The sequence below is a fragment of the Chelonoidis abingdonii genome, chromosome 1, assembly GCF_003597395.2.
Source record: "Chelonoidis abingdonii isolate Lonesome George chromosome 1, CheloAbing_2.0, whole genome shotgun sequence".
Lineage (NCBI taxonomy): Eukaryota > Metazoa > Chordata > Testudines > Testudinidae > Chelonoidis > Chelonoidis abingdonii.
The window spans coordinates 146,451,403-146,474,867 of NC_133769.1; the positions used below are offsets into that span (position 1 = coordinate 146,451,403).

The 23,465-nt window shown below is 42.1% G+C and overlaps 1 protein-coding gene and 1 pseudogene across 1 annotated transcript in view; both read left to right on the top strand.

The window, feature by feature from the left end:
• The window catches only part of LOC116837073 (C-type lectin domain family 12 member B-like), a 23,022-nt gene extending 20,839 nt beyond the window's left edge, over window positions 1–2,183 (top strand). Inside the window, exon 7 of the mRNA XM_032801225.2 lies at window positions 250–2,183. The gene's annotated coding sequence lies outside the window, so the exon portion shown is untranslated. The remainder of the gene's footprint in view (window positions 1–249) is intronic.
• A 6,741-nt stretch (window positions 2,184–8,924) lies between these two features.
• Window positions 8,925–23,465, top strand: part of LOC142046321 (C-type lectin domain family 12 member A-like) — a 94,642-nt pseudogene continuing 80,101 nt past the window's right edge.

Below are 23,465 nucleotides of genomic sequence, written 5' to 3' on the forward strand. Positions count from 1 at the left end.
CTGCACCAGATGAAAGGAGCCAACGCCAAGCTCCTGAGGTGGAGCCTGCTCCTGCAGGACTATGACATGGATGTGGTCCATGTGAAGGGAAGTGCCAACCTGATAGCGGACACGTTGTCCCGGAGAGGGGGCCCTGAACTTCCCCAGGTCACTGGGCAGAGTGACCCCTCTCAGTTCAGTTCTGAAGGGGGGAGAGTGACATCCCCTGCTTTCCCATTCCCCACACAGACAGCCCCTACTCCATCACAGGGGCTACTCCAGAAGGCCACTCAGAAATTTCAGGTGCAGAAGAGTTTAGCTTCACACTCACATAATACTGTTTCTGGAATGGAACATGCACATCCCTCTGTGTTCCAGAAACTGAATGGGCTTCCAGGCTCAATTCAAAGTGTTGCTGTTGGCCTGAAAGAAACACCAATTATTTCCTTGTGTTTTTTTACCAGTACTAGATTGGGACACTTGAGTTTACCGTTCCCAGATGATTATGCATGAGTCAGCTGGTAAAAGGACAAGTTCAGTGTAGGATCTTTGAGTCTGGAATTCAACTCCCCTCTCTTAATCAGACTGAGCAGTGCTCCTCCTAGAATAGTCACCTCCATCCCACTGATCCCAGCACAGGACTCTCACTAAATGACATCATCTAGCTCTAAACACATTTTGTTTCTTCATTAAAGAGATTTTAACCTAGGGTCCAAACTTTGCTTTGCCTGAACATTTACATAAACAAAGCTGTACTTGCACAGGGGTTCACAACAAGCAGATGAAAGGAAAATGAACAAGACTGAATAGACATTGAGATAATCATTTGCAAGAATGATGAAGGGCATGTTATAAAGATCTAGATAACTCCATGTATAATATCTCTTACTGTCCCTATATTTTCTGTTTTATAACTTTCTCTAGATGAGAAACCTCATTTCTTTAAAAAAGCTAAAAAGGACAGCTTGAGTTAGTTTGTTTCAGGAGAGATTGCACTCATGCTTTCACAGGGAATGTTAACGCCTTCTTTTCCTGGAGACAGCAAAAACTGTTATGAGCTACAATCTAAATGCTACAGAGCTAAGACAGTCTGAATTCTCAGTTCACAGGATGGGCCATGCATGAGTGGCCAGTAACAGGTGGGAACAGAAGAGGGAAATACATGGGAAAAAAATTCACCATTATTATTTGCATAGCTGTAGTATCTAGAGGTCTCAGCACAGATTTGGCTGCATTGTGCTAGTCATTATACAATCACTTAGACTCTGCCCCCAAAGAATTTAAAATCCTAATAGAAAAGTGTAGGGGAAATATATTGTAATGTTGGGCCAGCAAATGTTAAGCTGTCAGTAAGCTGGGTCACCTCTAAAGCAAGCCTTACAAACATACCAAAAGGATATTGCATTGATAAACAGAGCCATTCCCTGTAGACAGTCATCAAGTAGACTAGAACCTTTATCATGTTTGCCTGTACTGTTAGAGAATCAAAGAGTAAGTGTTAAATGTGTCTGTGTTAACCTGCATTCTGTTAGAAATCTAACAATGTTATCTAATTATTAGTAGATGCTAAATCCTGTTTCTGTCCTATAACAAGTCCTTACTGTATTCTATTGACTCCTAGATCAAAAGGAGATATCACTTAGATGGGATTTGTGGTGTAATAATATTATTGTCCTAATCTCTCCTCAAACCTTGTAACTGCACGTAGTGAACCACCTGTGAACTGTCTTGATAGTTTGAATGACTATTGCTACCTGTCTTGTTTAAGAAAAGAACCATTGAATAGAGATCAAAATGTCAGCTTGTTTTCATCAAAGGCCATGTGGTGGAATTAACTGTGAGCACCCAGCTTGCTTCAACTATAAAGAAAGCCTTGGGCCTGATCCTTTTTATATCAGGTCTGCTTAAGCTTTGTCAGGGAAGAACTAAGCCACAAGACTGAAGTCTCCATATTTACTCTGGATTTCCTTGGAATTCTCATGGAAGAACTTGAACAAACTCTATATCTGAACTGCCTATTGGACTATAACCTTTTAAATCAATTCCAGAAAGACTTTTACAAATCACTAGCCTCACTTTCTCTGCTATGAAACTGACCAAAGGACTTTACACATATCTGTATGCATATTGATCTTTTAGCCACAGCAACTCTCTTCTTTCTTTTTCCTTTTTATTATTAAACCTTTCCTCTTTTAGTTACTAAAGGCTTGGCATCTGCATAATTATTGGGTAATATCTGAAATTCATATTGACCTAGAGACCAGTGTCCGGTCTTTGGGACTGGTGAACCTAACTTAAAGTGAATCAGGTTTTCAATAACCTCTCACTGTATTAGACTTGGCTGTCTAGATGGGAGTCACGGGCTGGAATGCTTAAAGGGGACTGTATTTGGCTTCTTGGTAACCAGTGCAGCATCTCAGAAGCTGTTTTGTTACTGGCTTGGTGCAGCTAATTATAGAATAAAATTACCAGTCTTGGGGATTGTCTGCCCTATTTCTCTCAGTCTGTCCTGAGTTGTCATTTTCAGCATGTCCCATTCTGCCACCCCAGTTGCAAACATTTTATCACCACAGTTGTGGATCCTGTTAAGATCTTTGATAGTTGTAACAAGGGGGGTTTCAGGTGTTGGGGACAGAACAGAAATTCTTGAGGAGGAAACCTTAATCCTGTTCCTGATTTTGACACTGACTCACTGTGCAACTTGGCAAGTCACTTTAGGTCTCTCCCATCTGTAAAAGGGGACTAGAGATATCCTCCTTTCAAAAGCACTTTAAGACTCCAGGTGAAAAGTGTTCACAAATGTTTAAGTCATTCCTCCTTTTAAGGAGGCATTTCACTGCCCTTTCAAAACGTTACATGAATTAAAAATAGAAAGAGAAGATGGGAAGTTTGCAACCTTGACAGTGTTACTTTAATTCTGAGGCTGTAAGTTCCTTTTTAGGAGTGTAGTGCAAATTTCCTGTGTGGTTTCAGATGAAATGCTGAAATGTGAACAGTTCTTCCTTTCCCAATACTGGTCCAAGAGGGCAGCCAGGCAGTTTCTGTCTTCCAGGGAGGACAAAAAATTGGATATGAAGGATGAGGAGGAACACTATTTTAAATATGCAATCCTGAACTCCAGTATCTGCCTGTGGACATCCAGGCAACAACAGAGGTATCATATTTTCTACAGTTTTTCTTAGACTTTGTGCCCATTGCTGATTGGCTATTTACTCCAACCCCCTCCCAACCCCCCCACACAATTGCATCTCAGCCTCACTCCACTTCTTTCTCTCCATGTTCTCACCTGCTCTGTCTCCCTTATCCCCATCTCTTCTTTTGTCTTTTTTTGTCGCTAATCCCCACATCCCCTCCTCCCAAAAAGAAAAATCATGGTACCAAAAGCAAGTTTACAGTCATCACACTGATCACAATCCTACTTGTCTATCTTGTCTATTTCATTTGAAAGCGCTTCAACGTAGACATTGTCTCCAATTGTGTGTTTGTACAGCGCATAGAACAAAAGGGCCCCAATAATGGCTGGTTGCGCTAGTCACTACCGTCATACAAATGAATAAAATTGATCAACACCACTCATGATCCAGATTATTTCATGGTGGCAGGGAATAATTACTGTGTACACAGTTCACAGCCCCAGTCCAGTTCAGGAAATGAGCAACTATTGCGTACATATATTTCTCAGTGGGTCTTTATAATGTATTTTATTTGTAAAAAATATAAGTGGCTAACAAAATGTCTATTATTGAATCTGTTATTGAGAATGATAACCTGGGGAAGGGTGTCTCTGCTTTTATATTAAACCTTATTCTGATGTTTCCCTCTGCTATGACTTGTGGGGTTCCCAGATCAATCTCTTGCAGCCAGGAGACATCCCTGATCTGGATTTAACTATTTTGATCAAATTCATTTGTTGAGATTACACAGGACATTGTGACAGAAGGAAGAACTACATAATTTAAAAAGTTAATGCAGGCCTTGACAAATAAACTTTCCTGGTTACATGCAATCAACTTCCATAAACTGAAGTTTCCACTGAAGTTTCTAATCCATATGCTTGTGAACAAAATTTTCTAAATGTGATCAGAGGAGCCTTGTCGTCTGCAGTGATTTTATTGTGAGTCTTGTGAGTTTTTGTGTTTTTCTTAAAGCCTCATCTCTGAACTGTGCAGCTCCGGTGCAGTTAGTATCAAAGATGAGATGGGCCTTAATTATAGACCCTGCTGCCTATGTGAACCCTTCCAGGGGTTGGCAACCTTTCAGAAGTGGTATACCAAGTCTTCATTTATTCATTCTAATTTAAGGTTTCACATGCCAATAATACATTTTAACATTTTTAGAAGGTTTCTTTGTATAAGTCTATAATATATAACTAAATTATTGTTGTTTGTAAGGAAATAAGGTTTTTTAAATGTTTAAGAAGTTTCATTTAAAATTAAACTAAAACACAGAGCCCCCTGGACCGGTGGCCAGGACCCAGGCAGCGTGAGTGCCACTGAAAATCAGCACTCGTGCTATAGGTTTCCTACCCCTGCTTTACTCATTCTCTTCTGAAACCCATCTGTTCATGTTGCACCATGTACTGGTGGTTGCTGCCATCATCCCGAGAGATGGGGCAGGAGATGTGTGTGCCAGTATGTCACTGTTCCACATTTATTAACAATATTCAACATACTGTAGCTATTTATTTTAAAAAATTAAACAAAACCTCAGACTTGGCTTTCTGAATCTGTGAATGCTGCAGACTCTGGGAGTTAGGCGTATCCCCTTCTGAAAGGGTGAATTCCCATTGGACTCATTACTCTAACATTTTTCTAAGTTCCTAAATCATTTTTGAAAATATAAGGCTATGGAAAATTTTACCTTGACACCATCTTGGCTCAGGAGAAGGATTTCAACCTCACCCCAAGTTTATAGTCTCCTTACAACCTGAAATATCCTAATAAGGGTCACTGGTCTATCAGTAATGTTCCCAAATATTAGGTTTATCTACTAATATTATTCTCAGACAGTACAGAGCTGGGTTCATCATAAAAATACCTCAACACATAAAAATCTACTCTTATGAATCAGCTATTTCTGCTTTTCATAAGATCTCTTCCTTCTCCTCTGTTTGCTTTATGCTTGACCCAAGAATCTCAGAATATTCAGTTGTTAAAAATACATGTGAGTGAAGAAAAACAATATATTTTAAAAGAGTAATTAAAAAGGGGATGTCACTTCATTTATTTTCATCACTGAAACAATTACTGGATTCTTTCAGGACTCCCTGCTCCAATCCCTGTGTGGCATCCAATTGCCCTGACTTTGCTGAGTGTGTACTTGGTGCTCTTCATAGGGCTGATAGCCCTGCTGGTTATATGTAAGTATTGAGACTTACAATTTTGCAGAATTCCAGTGCCAGTGAAAGGTGCTAATTTGGATTCATTCTGGCTCATATGTCACCAATAAAATTGTCACTATGTCTTTATACAATTATGTCCCTACCTTTACAGAGTCTCTTTTTGTCAAAAACAACACTTTCCTGTGGCCAAAACAGAACTTTCAAAATCATATATAGGCATCATTACACCCTGCTAAAGCAGTTCCCTGTGGCTTCCATTCATAAGGAATCTTGTTTTTCACTCTAGCCCCTTTTTCAATCAGTTAATCCTAGCTTTCGTGTTCTCTGCAGGAAAATTAAAGAGCTCCAAATTTACCTGGGGCATTATGAAGCATTGTGATGTTGTTGCATCCAAACGTCCCAGATGACTTAATAATGTGATTTCCTTTCAATAGGCAATATTGTTGTCTCTTATTGTCCCTTCAGTAGGTGATATAATTACATTTCATCCTCACTGAGATGCAATAAAATACAATGATGTTGCAGAATTTTGTGATAATGAGACTGTCATGCAGTGGTATAAAAGTATCGTCAGTAATGAAAATTCCACAGCCTCCCTAGGTAACCTGTTTAAGTGTTTAACTATGCTTTTAAGTGACTCCAGAGAACCTGTGAGCTTGCTGTGTAGCTCTGACCGCACTGTGAACTAAAAGGGAACACCAAGAGATTTTCCAAGCTCAGGATTTATAAAGCATATCCACAAAAGTGTTATATTTGCTTCTCTCTCATATCCCTCATCATCACAGACAGAAAGTGTTACACAGGCCGAGAAGAAAGATAATAAATGTATCACAGATCACTGAAAGCTCCATAAATCGAAACTCAATAGCAAGGTCCATAAACTGTGAGCTCTGTTGGTTGTGACTGCAGTGTATAGGTATCAACAGGGCAATCACTACCTCACTCCCACAGACCTGCCCCAGCCTGCGCTGAGCTCAGTTCAAATCCTGAAAGGGACAGCCTCTTCTCTGGCTGTGCCAGAGTCCTAGTGATGATTCTGGAGAGAATAGTATACAAGAAATTACACCCAGTTCACTCCTGAAGTTTCAAGCATATCTTGCTGTGTGTGTATTCAAATCCTCAAGACAGTGAGTGAAAAGTCAGCACATTTGTACAAAATATTCCACTCAAGGCTTTTGACATCTTGTATCAAGATGTTAAACAGTTTCAAGTAGTTCTCCTTACTGACAATGCAAAAGTGCTTGATGCTGTTATATGGTGGCAACCACACCATTGGCTATGGGTTCAGTAATATAGGAAAGACTCACAAAAGCTAGAGGGGTAGAGCAGCCCTGATGTTGCAGTTCATGTACTTCCCAGACACCATCGTTGCTGCTTTGCACACAGTTGACAGGACAGGTTTCACAAGCAAGTGTGAATGATGTCAGCATTGAGTGTCTGTTATATTTCTCATATTTTCTGCTGTGGTTTTCCGTCTGTGGCTGAGAGTGTCTAATGATTCCTGACCACTGATAACAAGCAACCGAGTTTGTTTTATTTTCTAAAGTACTTGTGGAAAGTGCAGGACTAATAGCCCTGGAGGCTGATGTCCTCTGTTTCCAGAATAGGTACAGCCCAGAGAGCAGTAACACAAGCTGCCTTCCCAGGCCCAACACCCATATGCATATGGTCTCATCCCCCTGCTAATGTTAACCTCATCCTTGACTCCAAGGACCTCTAAGGGAGACAGAGGCCCATGCTATGGTCCATTCCAGTTTTCACCCCTCTGCTGAGACACTGAGTGGAGTAAATTAATACTTATCTGGTAGTGATTTTTGTGATGTAAACACCATCCTTCTCAGAGCAAGACTGGGATACACCCACTTATTTCAGATAGGCCCATGAGGGGCCTCCAGATGGGAATTAACAACCTGGAAGTATAGAAAAACCAGTGACCTAGAGATGTAGGAGGGCCATAGTCTCACCTTGTGTATAGCTGCATAGCTCACTGAAATCAAAAGAGCTACATCAATTTTATCTAAGGATTTGGCCTTGAGTATATTAAAACAGTCTCATGATACTGTATAGTTGTTTCAGTTGTCTCCCAAGATGGATCAGCTTAAACAAAAACAGATTAATATTGTGGCTGGTAGTGCTGGATAGAGACATTATTTTGCTAAGAGGGCCTATGCAATTTGACCACCACCACCAATTTTGCTTGTCTGAGTCTTGTTCTCAGTATCCCTCTAGTTTAGGCCTGACACTCTACGTAGGTTTGTTGATGTATTTTACTCATGCCCTACAAGTGTTAGAATAGGATGAGGAAGGCTTCAATAATATGCAATAATAGTTCTGAGGAAATGTGTAACCCCTCAATCCATTTAGAGCATGCAATTAAGTCCTCATTGTCACAACCACCAAATTAACTTCCCAATTATATTTTAAAATGTCCTAAATGTTATTCACTGAAGTTGTTATAAATCCAGACTTTGCAGGAGAAGGAACTGTAGATTCACGCATCAGAGAGTACATGTCTATAACATCACAAGGGAACAATTTGATTTTCCAGATTCACACAGGAACATCTTCCCAGCATTTACTACCAGCATTCAAAAATACCAATAGAAGCTGGTGATCTGCAAGACCTTCAGAACACATTTTGAGACCTTGCCATTTTTGGGACACAGTATGACAATAAAGCATAATAAGATTTTGCCAAATGGACAGCTAGGCCCTGAGGACCAGAACCTTACTTCACTTCACCAGCTTCTTTGTGCCTCACTGGCAGTGGAAAAGGGGGAGAAAACTGGCTTGCACAAAAGTTGAAGCTATGCTATTTTATACTAGCTGAGGATCTAGCTCAGGGTTGGCAACCTTTCAGCAGTGGTGTGCCGAGTTTTCATTTATTCACTCTAAGTTAAGGTTGTGTGTGCCAGTAGTACATTTTAACATTTTTAGGTTTCCTTTCTATAAGTCTGTAATAAATTAAACTATTGTTGTATGTAAAGTAAATAAGGTTTTTAAAATGTTTAAGAAGCTTCATTTAAAATTAAATTAAAATGCAGAGCCCCGCAGACCAGTGGCCAGGACCCGGGCAGTGTGAGTGCCACTGAAAAAATCAGCTCGCATGCTGCCTTTAGCATGCATGCCATAGGTTGCCTATGCCTGCTCTACAGCATGTATCTGGTAACAACAGAACATTGCCATGAAGCTGTGAAAATCCTGTATTCACTCCTGCATGTGAATCCTGAACCAGCAGTTCTCCAGAAACAAGTTGCCTCTTTAAAAACCAAACCACAGAATTTACACAGACAAGGCTGTGTTTTGTTCAGACGTTGTAAAGAGAAATAAGTGGAGGGCAGATGGGCTAGAAAGGAGGCAGAGGAAGAAAGAGAAGGGGACGATTCCTCAGTTCAAAGGGAACATTTCTCTTTTATAACATCCTTTCAGAGGAAGTTGTGGGCCACTCTGCTCTGATGTCCGGGTTGCCTTATTTGTATCTAACAATACATTAAAAAGGAGCCCTCTCTAAAATGACAGATCTTGTTCCTCACTCAACAGCTGCAGAACCTGAAACGTGCTACAACTTTTTGACTCAAAATATAAGCTTCCCTCTTCACCAGCTATGATAGAGGAAATAACATATGCAGATCTGGAATTTAATAAATTTTATGCATTGGAAAATATCCCAAAGTCTGCTGCTCCTGAGGAAAAAGGTACAATCTCTAAGGGGCTTTTTAGTTATTGTGCTAAAATTAGCTAGGCTGGGAAGTGCTCTCAACCTAGTCTTAGGGAGAATGGACCAAATTTGCTCCTCTAACTCCATACTTCTCAGTAGAGTTACATCAGTGGTGCATTTGTCCTGCTTTATTGTCATTATTAATTAACAGACATGCAGAAGCATGCACATTGCTGTTCAAAGCATGGAGGGAGATGTCTTTTCCCGTATCATTTTATTATGCTGAAGATTTTATTATGTACGGATCCAATCCTGAAAGACTAACTGCTGAGAATAGTACTGACATGAGTAGTCCTATTGACTTTGATGGATTACCCATATGAGCGAGCAGTATGCCAGTTAGTAAGTATTTGTGGGATCAAGTGCTAGAACAGAGTTGGACAGTCTAGAGAAGATACTGTGCCAGCAGTTCATAATCATTTTTGCAGAGTCATCCATTGCATGATGCAGCCTAGATTAGGATTTTACTGTTGTCAAACTCTGGTCTGGAGAAGTGAAGATCTTTGTTTGCTTTCATGTTTGAACTGCTCCAGGTTGCTTCTTGTAATTGTAACATTTAGTGACAAATTATAACCCACTTTTCTGGAGCAGAGTATTTGTGCTACTTCCATGTGAGGGGGTGAACACAGCCAGAGAAGAGGGAAACACTTCAAAGAGTCAAAGATGCATTTTTTTAAAAAAATGTCCAAGGCAACATTAGTAAGTGGAAGAAAAAACCCTCTACATCGAACCCCAATTCATGGAGCCTTTTCCTGAAACAATGAATGAAAGATTACTTATGCAAAACACTCATAAGTCAGGACATTGGTTTGCAGTCGCCCCCTGACCAATTTGAGCATAGAGCCCCATGCTGTCTCTGTAGCAGCTTTTGCATTCAGCAAACCCAAAGTGACTGAAACAGAAGACCACGTCCTTTTTTTTGCCTTCAGGCTCCAGCTTGGGGCTGTAGCTCGGTAGGGAAGGTGGAAGGTTATTTTGCCTTTACATTCAGATAAATGCCAGATTATTTAGCAGTTTTGCCATCTCTATGAAAGTAGCAATCACCAGATGGCATCAGAGTGTTCTTGGCCCGGATACCTTGCTGAGCAGAAGAGCATGCAGCATGATTCAGGAGGGGAATGAGCAGAGTAGCTTTAAGCCACCTTTGTGTTCTTCCTGATCCTTTGTGCTTCAGTCCAGTCCTCTGGTATCTGTGTTCCAACTTGCTCCAGTTGCTAGTGACCATTAATGGCCATTGGAGCAGTTGGGGATCACCAGAGCTCAGAGAAACTGATAATTTTTTATGTCTTGAAGCATGAGGATCAATACCCCTGGTAATTGTACCCTAGCTAATGTCACAGCAGATGATATTCCTTCTCCTATACATGTATAATTCTTTCTCCTCACCATTTTATTATTTTTTTAGGAAATTCAGCTTTCATTTTTCAACTGCTTTGCTCACTTTCCATCCTTTCTGTCTAAACCTGAGTTCCTAAAAATAAGTTCCATTAAAAAAATTGTGAAACAAGAAAAAACAAAAAAAACTTTTAAGGGGGACTGAATGATGGTTGATGAGGGATGGAGGATAATTTTAGAGAAAGGGGAGGTAAGCTGATGGTGGGAAAGGACCTGTCATTGCTGGAAGAGAAGGGGGTAAATGACTATTGATTGGAGAAGATACCAGTGCTGGAAGGGTGGACATCTCGTTTCCTCAGTATCATAGACTTTTAGACTTTAAGGTCAGAAGGGACCATTATGATCATCTTGTCTGACCTCCTGCACAACACGGGCCACAGAATCTCACCCACCCACTCCTGTATTGAACCCTCACTGCTCCCCTTGGAAGACTGTTCCAGAACTTCATTCCTCTGATGGTTAGAAACCTTCATCTAATTTCAAGTCTAAACTTCCTGCTGACCAGTTTATATCTATTTGTTCTTGTGATCACATTGGCACTGAGCTGAAATAATTCCTCAGATCATCCTAGTAGCCTGTCTCTAAACCTGTTCAAGTTTGAATTAATCTTTCTTAAACATAGGAGACCAGAACTGCACACAGTATTCTAGATGAGGTCTCACCATTGCCTTATATAACAGTTCCAACACCTCCTTATCTCTACTGTAAATACCTTGCCTGATGCATCCCAAGACTGCATTAGGTTTTTTCTCGTCCATATCATACTGGCAACTCATAGTCATCCTGTGACCAACCAATATTCCAAGGTCCTTCTCCTCCTCTGTTACTTCCAACTGATGTGTCCCCAGCTTATAACAAAACTTCTTGTTATTAATCCCTAAATGCATGACCTTGCACTTTTCACTTTTAAATTTCATCCTATTACTATTACTCCAGTTTACAAAGTGATCCAGATCTTCCTGTATGATATCCCTGTCCTTCTCTGTGTTAGCAGTACCTCCCAGCTTTGTGTCATCCGCAGACTTTATTAGCACATTCCCACTTTTTGTGCCAAGGTCAGTGATAAAAAGATTAAATAAGATTGGTACTAAAACTAATCCCTGAGGAACTCCGCTAGTAACCGCCTTCCAGCCTAACAGTTCACCTTTCAGTATGACCCATTGTAATCTCCCCTTTAACCAGTTCCTTATCAACCTTTCATACTGATCCCCATCTTTTCCAATTTAGCTAATAATTACCCATGTGGAACCACATCAGATGCCTTACTGAAATCGAGGTAAATTAGATCCACTGCATTTCCTTTATCTAAAAGATCTGTTACCTTCTCAAAGAAGGAGATCAGGTTGGTTTGGCACGATCTACCTTTTGTAAAACCGTGTTGTATTTTGTCCCTATTACCATTGTCCTTAACTAGTTTCTCCTTCAAGCCATGGTGTTGGCTAATAAGGAGAAAATAGAAAAAAACTACAAGAAGTCTGAACTGTTGTGGAATAACGTGCAATAGGATTGATTTACCCCAATGTACAGACATGGCACATTACAACTCCCTTCAACAGCAAAAGAGGGCAGGTAATGCTTCCAGCTTTAATCTCTACTTTGGGTTCCACAGGAGCTCTGCAGACAGATTGCAGTGGGGGTGACCCCAGTCTGCTGTCTGTTTTGAGTGGCTGCAACTCCCTGCAGCGGAAGAGATGCTTTAGACATGTTGCGTACTTGCAGTCCCCTCCACGCAGACTTCCTATCATCCTGTACCAGAGTCTGCACTTTCAGCACATGGCTCAGTGTCCTTGTGAGTGGAAGAAGAAAAGAAGAAAAACAATAGAAGCAAAATAAGGAATTTTCAGAATCTGCCTCTTTCAGTTACTGAGTTCATTCTTGGTTTCTCTCAGGTCTCCTCACTTCGTTCCCATGGCATCTGGCTGCCCTGACTTTGCTCACATTGTGTCTGGCATTAATGGTAGGACTGCTAGCCCTGGGGGTTGTGTGTAAGTAACAATACATATTTATTTGGTGAATTTAATGATGGTGAAAAATGCCAGTTTGATATCCATCCCCTATAGGATGAAGTTCTTGATTTAACCCTAGACCTGGTATAGCACAGACAGGCTCTGCCTCACTTATTAGTATACATTACCTTGGCCCTGCTCAGTGGTGTCACTTGAAGTAGTGATAATCTCAATAGCCCATTCATGCCTGGACCTCTCTTATTAAATGGCCAAAGGGAGGCATTTTCTGTGTCAGCTGCAGTAATTTGTCTCAGTGGGAACAGGACTGACCTCCAGTATCTCATTTCATGCTAATCTGTTTTCAGGTGGCCATCACTTTTGGATACTAGTGACCTGCTCTGGGCACGAATTCAAGATGGAAAGGTGGAACGGTCCATGTCCCATGAACAGGCCACCTCATTTAAAAAAAAATAAACAGAAAAATTACTTTTGAGCCCTGAGTTCATTATCTGATATTTCTGTAAAATAAGGATGAAAAGAAATTAAGTCAAGGGAATGACCAATAATTGAAAGCAACAATTATATTTATTCAGATTTAAATAATAAAAAGACAATTATAGAAAAGCTGTAGGCAATCTGATAATTAACGCTTGTACTTAATAATCCCAGCAGCATTTAAAAATAACTTCAGAAAATAACAAAATTCATAGCATGGACAGCCAGTGAGCCAAATGCAAAAAAGCTCCTTTCCATCCCAAAATCATTTGGATTTGTAAAAGTTCATGCTAGAAAATGTTGGTAACCTAGAAAACTGAAATTCACAGAAACATCTGCCAGGAAGAGAATGTAAAACTCAAAGAGGAGAAAGCTCTGCAAACAAATTTCTCAAGCAAGCTGCAAGAAATAAGAGAGAGTGTGTGTTTGGAAGGGGAAGTGAAGAATAAAAATAATAGTAAACAAAGTTGTTATACACCCGGAATTAATCCTTTGTCCCAGGATGAGTAATAACACAGGGCAGTGGCAATGCAATAGACCTCTCACACACAGCATCTCATGCTAATCCTGAGCTCAGTAAGACCATTGCTGAGTAAGCAGGGATTAAGGAGAGAAATGAGGTGTAAGGAAATTCTGTTTCCAGGACACTTTTGATTTTTATTCTCGCTGATGAAATTTCTTACAAGATAGATAATTGGAGCCTCTCATGATGGTGATACCAAACTACTAAGAACTAGAGTGAGATTAACCCATTTATTACACAGAATATGAAACAGATGTCAAGTGGGGACAGTACCCTTACAGTGTTCAATGTGATAAATCAGGATTCCACTCCCATTCAGTCTCTGGGATCAGAGGTAAGGGGACAGCAGAAAGAAGCGAAGTGTGTTGGAGTGTGGAAAGGGTACGATGCTCAGTCCTTTGGGAGATAGAAGTGCCTCTTATTTCTCAGGATATACTCCTCTGACTAATTAAAGGGAAGTACTAATTGAATTCTATGGCAAATTCAGCATGGAACCTTAACGAAGGGTGAGTTAAATGAATCAGAAAATGGGTAGAACAAACAGCAAAGATCTTAGGGTCTTTGATTGTGAAGCAGGGAATCAGCCCCAGAGAGATGGGAAAATGTAACTTACTTTGGAACTTCTGAAAAGAGATCTATTATCCAAATCTTACTGGTTGGAGAAAAAACTGATCAGGGTGATTGGCAATAATGGGAAATATATACATCTCTTTCTAAGGAAGCACATTTATTCTTAAGGTGAAAGCATTACAGAGAACACATATTAAAAGAACCTACATGCATGCTAATAAGTTTATCAAAGATCACTCCCAACTCCAACAAGGGTTCAGTTAGGTGAGCTGTTCTTCAGACCATACCAAGGCAGTTTTCTGTTTGTAACAGCTTTAACTTGCAACACGTGCACTCGAGAAAATGTTTTTCTTTCCTTTATCACTGTAGGGCTTTCATCTTCAGATTTCTGGGAGCAGGTAATCAGTAGACAATGTTTGTCTCCTCAGGGTGTAGCTTCAAAAGGCTGGGCTTTTGCATAACCAGAGGGGAGTAAATTTGCATTCACCTCCACCTATAGATTCCCACCTAACTCTGTTTGTCCCAAAAGTTCATTCTGGTCTGGTGCATTGTTGAAAATAGTCCTTGGAACTCAATACTTCCCAAGACATTAGCCATGTCTGTTCCCTAGAAACATTATCTACAATCCCCCATTTATAATGAATTTTGAATTTTCAGTACAATGGACTCCAGCTACACTTAAACTTCATTCAATAATTTTTTTCAAGGTCATTGCAGGAAATTGTCATATCTGCCATGTATCCTTCCTAAAGAACTGTGTGTAACAAATGTGCTAGTAGAACCCATGGACGTATTTCCCAAAGCACATTAATTCCTTCTATGGTTTCTTTGCTATGATCTTTCATAATTTCCCATTTCAGATCTTCAGATAATAAACATTGTGCTAGCAAGCCACCATACTTCCTTTAAAATTCCATACAGTGTCATTTCTCCCTTGTTATCATACAACAATAATTTGACAAACATCCTGTATAATTTTTCTCCCTTTCTTACATCAAAAGCTTTAGGTGTAAACTTGAGACCTGGTCCGCCACTCCCACTTGCAACCTGGTTGCTAGGGCAAGTGTGGGTTTCCTTTATCCGCCAAGAGATTGGTTGTTCCAATGATGGATTGAAATTCCACATCCCCCTTGGAAATTTTGCAAGCAGCAATTTTTGGACCAAAGGGAGAAATAAGGAAGGAATGCCTCCCTGTGAAGTGGTTCTCAGTCATGTTCTGCATTTACCAGCAAAGGAGTCAGGCAACGGAGATTCTTCAAACTTCACCATAGCCAAATTCCTTTCTCTGATCCACTTCCCCAGTGGGTCAAGACCCAGAGACTCTGTTGGCCTAACCTCAGCTTCTCTAGAAATAGAAGGAGGAATCTTGATTCCCCACAACCTGAGTCAAGGTGAGCAGAATTCCTTCTCTCATAAGGGCTAGGGTCCTTTACATTTTCACAGGCCATCAGGCAGCCAGATACTGTAGGAAGAAATTCCCCTTCCTTCATAGCTATAATTACCTTTCTCATTTCCCTGGAGTATAAAACTGTCTCTCCCAGTCCCAAGGACCAGTCATTTACCCCACATGAACAGCACTTCATATCTTACAACAAAGTTGACAACAGTAATCAATCCTATGATAAATGAACTAAAGACTGATCAGCTAAGAAATAACGAGAGTTATTCACAAAGTTAAAGCAGATATATACACATGAGTTACAGTCTATGATTTCCAAAAGCTGATAGAGTTGTAGTAATGTCAGCCCTGACTGTCTTTTAGTTTCATAACGCCAGCCCTGTGAGAGTCCAAACAGCAAACACTTTAAAAAAATTCTTTCCATTTCTTTTTGTTTCCTTCTCCAGAATGCACGCTTATGGGACAGGCCCTTTTACAAGTAGCTCTTCATGAACGTGAAGGGGCAATTAACAAGGTCTTTTATTGTGATGTCCCCCAATGGCCTATTTAGTTTTCATGGCCTTCTTGATGAGCATGAGATAAATCCTGCTGCTGGGTCACACTTTCAGAGAAAACATTTGTTACAGGAATAAAGCAAAACTGAAATATTACCTTATAGCAGTGGTCCCCAACATGGTGCCCACGGGTACCATGGCATCTGCCAGGGCATCTATGTGCGTCCGGGTACTGGCCAGTGGACAAGCATCCGCTGAAATGCCGCCAAGAAGCAGCGTCATCCAGAGGCATTGCCGGCGAAATGCCAATGATTTTCGGCAGCATTTTGGGGGTGACGCCTCTGGATGACATTGCTTTTCAGAGGTGATGCCTATTGACGTTGCCGCTTCTCGGCAGCATTTCAGCGGATGCTCGCCCGTCGGCCATGGTCCTTGGTGGCTCGTCGTCTGGTGTTCGCCAGATGAAAAAGGTTGGGGACCATTTCCTTATAGCATGTGATAAAGATATTACAAGTGAGATTAATGCCTGCAGCAATGTACAAGCATTTCATAAAATCTAAACACTAAAAGCATTGATATAAGTCCAATATGCATATAAACCATACTAAAACACACATGAAACAGACTGGTTTTCAGTAATGACTTAGTCAGTACACTGGCTAAGGCCTAAAGCCTTGGCAAGATCTGGCTCCTGGTTTGCCAGTGCCCTTGCCCCATTTAAAAAACACTTAGAAACACAGCCATGTCATTCCTCTCCATACAAGGAGGCAGTAGTTTGGAATCTCTGACTGCCCTGGGACTGGTATCTGAAGTCTAGCTTCACTTATATGACTACAGTTCTGACGGTGCAGTTTCTTCACCACGAGCTGAGATGGACACTCCTTCCCCTTCTCTTCACTCTCATGCTAGTGTTGTTACTCCTAGTCTGCTGTCTCTTGCTCCTGGTCTTTAAGATGCAGGATTTTCAGATGCAGTTAGTCCCTCTCCAACTGTATCCTGCCCTGATCCACCTGTGGACCTGTCCCCAATCCCAGCTGCAGTGATACATGGATCCTGCTTTTGTCGACTTGTTTCTGGCCTCCCTCCATGGAGTTAGCTCCAAGATTTTTCTCACCTGCTGAGCCCTCTGCCAGTGGTCTTGATGTTCTCTTCAGATGAGGACACCTTTCCTCTTCTAGTTATTAGAGTACAGCACATCAACTAGCTGTATGTTTCCCTGGTAGTCTGTATTCATATGCCTTTCTTTATACAGATCAATCAGCTGATTTTTCTTCAACTGTTCATAGAATCATAGATTATTAGCATTGGAAGGGACCTCAGGAGATCATCTAGTCCAACCCCCTGCTCAAAGCAGGACCAATCCCCAAATGACCCCTCAAGGATTGAACTCACAACCCTGGGTTTAGCAGGCCAATGCTCAAATCACTGAGCTATCCCTCCCCTGAGAACTCGTTTTCCCCTGTTTCTTTTTTCACTCTTCCTTTCCTGAACAGGTTATGAGATTTTTTTCTCTCGGTTTTTTCTTCCAAGGTAATTGCTTTCACTGCTGTTGGAAATTGTGCATTACATATGCTACTTCTTCCACAATACGTGTCACAGTTCAAGATAATGCACCTATATTCCCCCACTGTAGTAACTGAGGGCATCAACTCCAGGCTGCTGGTTTCTCAGACGTCACCTCTCTTGGATGGAGACAAACATCTCTCTCCCTGCTGACTTGGGAATTTCCAGGTGGCATAGTCCCCTGCCTACATTATGATAGCAAAATACAGAGGCTGAGTATTTTGGCCATCTGGCTTGCTGGGGGCTCTCTCTCCAGAGGATATGAACAGAATAATTGCCCACATTTTAACACATAGACCTTTCTAAGCAAGTACATTTATTGTGAAAGTGAAAGCATTGCAAAAAAAAAACATTAATACCATAAAAGTTAATAAGCTTACAGAGATCAACTTCCAACTCCAAAGGCTCTGGTAGATGATCAGTCCTTCAGACCTTATGAAGGTGGTTTTCTGTTCACAACTGCTTCAACTCAGAATAAGCAAACTCATGACAAATTTAGTATTTCCTTTATACAGAGTTAAAGCTTTAATTGTCAGATTTCTGGGAACAGGTAATCAGCAGATAATGAGTCTCTCCACAGTGCATAGCTTCAAAAGGCTTTGTTTTATCATAAATAGAGGAGGGTAAATTTGCATTCACCTCCAGCTCAAGATTCTCATTTAACCGTTTGTCCCAAAAGTTCATTCTTGTCTGCCCCACTGTTCAGTATAGTTCTTTGAAACTCATAACACTTCACAAGCTTTACATTGGCTACATCTTTCTCCAAGAGAAATAACATACAATTTCACAATAATACTTAGGTTTTAAATGCAAAGGACTCCAAATACACTTAAACTTTATTCAACAAGGATTTTCAAGGGTATTGCAGGAAACTGACACATCTGTCATGATATGCACATAAAAAAAACATCAAGTAAGTTTAATTTTAACAAACACTGTTACTTCTCCTTCCCTAATGAGTATTTTATATATGGGAAATATATTAAGTAGCTTCCCATATGCTTTTTTTGGGGGGGCGGGGTGGCAAATCTATTTTAGATGTGAGATCTCAGTAATCTCATTTTGTTGTTAAACTCTGATTCTGTCTTTTCTGAAAAAAGACATGACAGACATACCCAAAAAGGGAAGAGACATGAACAGCAGAAGAGAAAAAATAATGGTTTCTGGTTTTGGGCTGAGGTTCAAGTATTGAAGATCACAATCACAATATGTGTGTCGCATGACCCTAGTCAGGACTGCTTGGTCTGGTTCCTCTGAAAATACACCAGGAGGGGTTGCTTTGATTTCCCTCTCACCAGAGTGTAGGAGGCAAAAATTCCCCTTGAAGCAGGTTGCTTCAACATCATTTTCAACTTTTCAAACTGGTCATAGCAAAGACCAAGGGCTTGTCTACACTCGCACTTTACAGCACTGCAACTTTTTTGCTCAGGGGTGTGAAAAAACACCTCCCTGAGCATCGCAAGTTTCAGTGTTGTAAAGTGCCAGTGTAGACAGTGCACCAGCACTGGGAGCTATTCCCCCTTGGGGAGGTGGAGTTTTATAGCTAGGAGAGAGCACTGGTGCTCTGACTACACAGTCACATTAAAGCTCTGCCACTGTCAGTGCTTTAACATTGCTGGTGGAGACGTGCCCTAAGATCAGAGTTCTTCAGGCTGGCTAAGCAAGACACTTGAGGCAGTAGGCAAAAGAGAATGAAAAGATGTCGGCAGAATAAGGTGTGAATGGAAATGTCAACTCAGGCCATGGCTACACTTGCTAGTTGCAGCGCTGGTGAGAGGGTTACAGCGCTGCAACTTAGCAGGTGTCCACACTTAAAAGCTCAGCCAGCGCTGCAACTCCCTGTTTGCAGCGCTGGCTGTACACCTGGGTCCCACGGGTGCGAGCACCGCGCTGCTGATCAGCGCTGGTCATCAGGTATGGACACCACCACGCTTTTATTGGCCTCCAGGGTATAAGGACTTATCCAGCATTCTTTTCAGCCTCTCTGTCACCGCTTAGCACTCCACTGCCGCCTCAGGTGATCCGCCCTAAATGCCCGGATTTTAAAAATCCACTTCCCGTTCTGCTCAGCGAGTGTGGAGTGCAAATCAATCAATCAGCAACAATGCCTCCACGCCCCAAACGAGCCCAGCATGGAGCACTGCCGACGCAGGATTAATCAGTGTCTGGAGAAGAGACAGTTCAGTCTCAGCTGCACTCCACCGCAGAAATATGATTCTACGGCCAGATACCAAAGTCAATGCAAGACGGGGCATGACCGAGATGCCGTTCAGTGTAGGTTAAGGTGAAGGAGCTGCGGAGTGCCTACTGCAAAGCAAGAAGGGAAACCGCCAGCCAGGTGCTTCCCCCTACCTGCTGTTTACAAGGAGCTGAGGCGATACTTGGATGTAACCCCATTGCCAATCCAGGATCATATCGGACAGTTCAGAGCATGAGACCAGGTGAAGGGGATCGCGAGGTGCGGGCAACGGTGGAGAGACTGGAGGTGAGGTCTTGCAGACTGCAGCCAGAGCTTGTTCAACCCAGGAAGAGAAACGCAGTCCCTGGACTTACTATTGAGAATCATCACAGGAGCCTGTTCCAGGTAAGAAGCTTTCATTACACGATGCAAATGTTTTGGAGCAGGGCTATGCCGCGTATGCAGGATGGCTTTCTGTTACTTCCCTCAGCTGATCTTTGCTTCCCAACTCACAAACCCAGGCTTCCATAGTCACATCATCCCCACCCTTCCTTTCCCAGTGTGCTGCAGTGTTATTCCCTTAGCAGAACCAATCAGACCCCCTTTTCCCCTGTGATCCGCATGTGTTTAAACTCACCATGTGTATTCTATCTGCACGCGTCCACCGTGTGCTATGTCACACGTTGTGTAAATGAGGTACAAATACTCATAAAAACAATGCTCCTCTGAATTAACATTTATCTCTCTGTTTTTTATAAGTACCTGATTCCGCTGCACAACACAGACTTCTAAAAAGACTAAAGGAACTTAAGAAAAGCCAAGGAAATGAAGGAAGAGCTTGTGAAGCATCATGAATATGTATTCAACAGAAAATAAAAAGTTTACGCAGTGAGAAAAACGTAGCATTAACAAGGATTGGCTGGCAAAGAGAACCACAGATCGGCTGCTAACTCATGGAAAGCCACACAGACCTCATGCAGTCAATGGTAACATCAGGCAGACCACTACCGTGGATGCTCAGCCATCCCAAAACTCAACACATTGCGCCCCACGTTTCCCCAAAACACCCTTCTCCAGCATCTGTTCTTACCACCACCAACTGCCCCAACACCATATTTCATCTCACAGCCCTGATAACTACGAAACCTTACCTATGCACTCAACCCCATCACCATTGCAGCATTATTAATCCTCAAGTGCATAGGCAAGCAGAGCCCTCAAGAAGAACTATTCAAACTGTGAGTGTAATGCTCATCACCGTACCCCCTTCCTGTTTTATGTACTGTATTATTAATAAGGGATTTCTTGTCTTTTAATCAGTTTTTATTATAACGAAGTGTAACATACTGTACACAAGTGAAAATAGGCCACTGCAAATCTGCAACCACTGCAGGTAATGCTGTGAGCAAGCACTTAACTGCAGTGGAAGGCACCCAACATTACTGTTGGCTTCAGCCTCAAATGCTCTTTTAAGGCATCCCTGATCCTTGAAGCATGTGCTGGGCTCCTGTCGCCCTGCTCTCTGGGTGCAAATCAGCCTCTAGCGCTGAACTCGAGGTCCATTCGTCACTAGAAGGTTTCACCATTCCCTTCACAAATTTATGGAGGATACAGCACGCGGTTATAATCGCTGGATGCTGTTTTCCACCACGTCTAGCTTCCGTAGAGACTCTCCATCTCCCCTTAAACGGCCAAAAGCACACTCACAGTCATTCTCACCAGCTCAGCGTAGTTGAACCGATCCTTGCTCCTGTCAAGCTTCCCTGTGTACGGTTTCATGAGCCAGCGTTAACGGTAAGCGGGTCTCCAAGATCACAATGGGCATTTCGATCTCCCCACTGTGATCTTCCTGTCTGGGAAAAATGTCCAGCCTGCAGCTTCCTGAACAATGCCACTGTTCCAGACCATCTGTGAGATGTCAGTGACACCCCACTGATCCACAAGCCTGGAGAACCATAGAGAAATACCCTTCCGATTAATGTACCGTTGCCAGTGGGGTGGGGCCAGAATAGAATATGCGTCCCATCAATTCCCCTCCACAGTTAGGAAACCCATCTGTGCAAAGCATCCAATTTCTGCACATCCCAAGTCACCTTCTTACAGATGCGATTAATGGCCCTGCAAACTTCCATCACCACTATTCCAAATGTCGACTTTCCCCTCCAAACTGGGTGACCGATCGGTTAGCTGTCTGGATGCCAACTTCCAACCTTGGGCCAATAGCCAACCCGGCTTCCTCCCACGGAGGGCAAAGCCCCTCAGTCTTTCCCGCGTCTTGTGCCTGCCAGGTTGGGCGAGCTCAGCACAAGTCCCATGAAAGTTGGCTTTTCTCATCTAAGTTCTGCAGCCATGCTTCACCCAGACTTGCAGGACGATGTGAATCCACAACTCAGTGTGTTTCCGAGCCCAAAGGCGCGTTCCACGGTGCTGAGCACGTCGCTGACTGCCACAAGCAATTAGTGTACCCGTTAGGCAAATCTATTCATCATCGCTCTCCTGTAACTTTGGAGCATAAGAATAGTCCCTGCCAACTGAAATGTGCTGGCAACATTCATCAGCATGTCCTCAGCAGCTCGGGCTCATTTCTCTCTGAATCACGCGACAGACCACAATGGCACAAACGGCTGAAAAGGAAGCGATGCCCACGGTGATTGGAACAGGAAGCGGAATGACCCGTACCCTTCCGTCCCCTTCCCATAACCCACAGCGACAAATGGACGAGTGCTCTGTGGGAAGCTGTCCACAATGCACCACTCACAACAGCGCTGCAACTGGTGCAAGTATGGACACACTGCAGCGCTGGTCGCTGTCAGTGTGGACACACTGCAGCGCTGGCCGTACACAGCTGTACGACCACAGCTGTAACTACCAGCGCTGCAAAAATGTAAGTGTAGCCATGGCCTCAGGAAGTAAAACAGTAAGAACCTTAAATTCACATCTCTGCAGTTGCCATGGAAATACATGATTGTGCCATCTGATTACAGCTCCTCAACTAGTCAAGTTAGAAGATCTTTTAGGAACAAGAAGATACACATTGGAGTGATGACAAATACCCTAGTCTGTAGAAACCTGGCTTTCACCTATTTTGAACAGTTGGATAGTGTTCAACACAGCACATACAACAGCTCTCTAAGGGCTTGTCTACATTTACATTTTATAGCGGTCTAACATGCTGGCTTAGGGGGGTGAAAAAAATCACCTCCCTGAGTGCAGCAAGTCTGAGGTGGATTACCAGGAGTGCTGGGAGTGCTTGTGCGTGACCACACTCGCACTTCAAAGCAGTCCCGTGGCAGTGCTTTGAAGTTTCCATTGTAGACATACCCTAAGAAATGCACTGGCTTCCTATTCCTCTCCCACTGTTTTTTAAAGGTATGGTACAAAGCCTGTTTTCTTTCTCAGGGAATTGGTTCAATGGGTGGAGGGCTTGATCCAAAGTCTCAGAAGGGGTTTTGGATCAAACTCATAGTATGTGAGTTACTCATGGGTGGGATAGTGATTTTTTTTTCCAACTCTTGTCCAAAAGTCACATCTTATATAAATATTAGACAAAAAGTCCAAAAACTTTGTATGGAATAATTTTATAAATTCATAACTAAAATAAATCTTTCCTACACTGGCCAGGTTAAGAAGGCAGGTGGATGAGGGAGAATCTAATTTCTGTTGTTTTATGAAAATACAAAAAAGTCACTATATATAGTTATATTACCTAGCATTGCCTGTCCCTTTCCCCAGCTAATCAGAGTTTTTGTGTTTAGACAAGTCAGAAACCGTCATATTTCAAAGTGGTATCTCTTAAGTTTTTCCTACAGCACTTGAATGGTCCTGCAAGCAAAGAAAATATGGCTAGCTCCCAGGTGTCATGA